Below are 2132 nucleotides of genomic sequence, written 5' to 3'. Positions count from 1 at the left end.
GATGCCGAAGCATGCCCTGGGTGAGGGGGGTGGTCGAGGGATCCTTCCCACGGTTTATGGTGGATAGTAGCAGGTCGCCCCCACAAGCCCTTGCGAGTCCCGCAGACGGTCCCAGAGGCTGACCCGTTTGGTATCTCCTCACTGTAAGATTTTAAAGCCAGATACACGCACCTACGGAGCTAAAACATTGTATAATAGGTTTTTTAGGACACGTTATGTCTCTTGGGACCCCTCCCTCCCCTCCCTAGGGAATAGTGCTTCAAATCGATGCTCCTCAATGTGTTAACTGGGTTGAGGAAAATACATTAGGGTTAGGTAACGACTTCGGGGTTAGGGTAACCATTTCTTAGGGTTAGGGTAACAATTTCTTAGGGTTAGAGTATCGATTTCTTAGGGTTAGAGTAACGAAACTAGGGCTTTAGAATTTCAAATTCGCCTACACTCAGGGATGTGGCCGCTTTACAGCCTGAACCTGGCCGATAACAAGCAGAATTTCGACCCCATTTCCTCGTCTACGACCATACCACAGGGAAAGCACCGGTTCTCGTCCGATCACCGAAGTTAAGCCCTGTCGGGCGGGGTTAGTACTTGGATGGGTGACCGCCTGGGAATACCCCGTGTTGTAGGCTTCAATTTTTTGTCTTGCGAACATCTCTAAACGTTTTATCCCAATAAATAGCTCTCCATACACCACAATTTCACATAGAGAGCCGTAGGTGAGTGAGGAACAAAATCAAAGCAAAAAACGAGGGGGGGAAAACACCTTTTTGTCAAAAATCGGCCAGCTAATGGCGAAAACTCTAGTGCGATCGACTTTTCTTACAGAGCGCGCGCGAGCGAGTGAGCACGCGCGAGATGAACAGTTTATGATGTCAAATTCTACTTCTGTGATATCAAATCATTCCAAATAACGAACGAAAAAATGAATAGGAAAAAAACGCACACTTCTGAGACGCAGTTTTAAGCCATCGTGACGTGGCAAAACACTCGCACACTTCCAAGAGGAGGCGCGCGAAAAACGGCACTGAAAGTCGACAATGGTTGGATTCAGACTGCAAACGAATCGGGAAAAAGGTTCGATACTTTTACTACTCTGCTAGTTTGTTTCCTTCCCTCGTTCATTCGTTCACTCGCTTGCTCGCACAAAGGATACACTAACGATAGCAATAGCATTTCTAAAAGCGGCTCCAGTGACAATAAAACCGCTCAAAGGTTCAAAGTGTACTCACGGTCCAAGTCGAATGCCCTTCTATGCTCGCTCGCTCGGTCGATCGGCCGTTTGGTTTCCTTTCATTTCCTTTCCCTTCGCGCGCATAGCACAGCACGGCACGGCACGCACAACCTGCAAATACAAACGAACAGGACTTTACACACAATAGAGCAGACAGGCCTTGAACAAAAACAGCCAGCAAAGTTACGCACCGCCCGAAACTCACCTTGTTTCCTTCCTCCAGTCTCTCCAATGCACTTCTACCCTCCAAACGTGCCAACACCTTGGCCAGTTGTGCGTCCTTTGCTTTCTTTGCAAGTCTACCGGTCCACTGCAAAAGCAAAAATACCCTCGATAGTCAGTAAGAGGGCCATATAGACATAGTTTGGATGACTTTTGCGGGGACGAGCGCGAACGCAGGTCCCCACTACCAGAAATTATACGCTCGAGTTTACCCACATTTGGGGTAATCGCAAGGGTCAACCCAGTCGAAGTGCAATGAAAGGGCCTCGCCTTGAGAGGACTGCCTCCTTGATCACAGTACCTCCCGCGTCAGGTAAGTATGCTTTTTCAGCGTCTGCCCTCGGTGAAAAAATCCACTTACCCCTAGGTCCTTGTGGTAGTGCTTTGCGCACTTCAGAAAACGTAGGCCAGCGGCCGTTCCTGCCATTGTCTGTTGTCTGAATTATCATCCCTCTTTCACCTCTTCCCCCTCTAAGGGCGGGCGGGGCTCCTGTAAACATAAAAGAATGCTATACCGTTGACTTTGTTTTGGATTGAATGTGTCTTCCCCAGAGGGAAGTGGGCCGCACTCGGAGGTAGTGCTATACCGAGGCAACCCGTGGCTGGGACGAGGCAAGCCTCTTTTCCACAGCCCAGTTCCAAAAATCAGTTTAATATATGAGCTGCTCAATGAGCAGCG

The 2132-nt window shown here is 49.0% G+C and overlaps 2 non-coding genes and 1 pseudogene across 2 annotated transcripts; 1 reads left to right on the top strand and 2 right to left on the bottom strand.

Moving 5' to 3' along the window:
• The first annotated feature begins 510 nt into the window (after positions 1 to 510).
• On the top strand, positions 511 to 629 carry LOC136281454 (5S ribosomal RNA). Its single transcript, XR_010717774.1, has one exon. It is a non-coding gene; the product is annotated as a 5S ribosomal RNA (ribosomal RNA).
• A 980-nt stretch (positions 630 to 1609) lies between these two features.
• Positions 1610 to 1774, bottom strand: LOC136281347 (U1 spliceosomal RNA). Its single transcript, XR_010717696.1, has one exon. It is a non-coding gene; the product is annotated as a U1 spliceosomal RNA (small nuclear RNA).
• A 232-nt stretch (positions 1775 to 2006) lies between these two features.
• LOC136281414 (U2 spliceosomal RNA) lies at positions 2007 to 2132 on the bottom strand (annotated as a pseudogene).

Source organism: Pocillopora verrucosa, chromosome 5 (genome assembly GCF_036669915.1).
Source record: "Pocillopora verrucosa isolate sample1 chromosome 5, ASM3666991v2, whole genome shotgun sequence".
NCBI lineage: Eukaryota > Metazoa > Cnidaria > Anthozoa > Scleractinia > Pocilloporidae > Pocillopora > Pocillopora verrucosa.
Note: the sequence above shows the minus strand (reverse complement) of the source record. Positions and strands in the feature narration are given on the sequence as shown.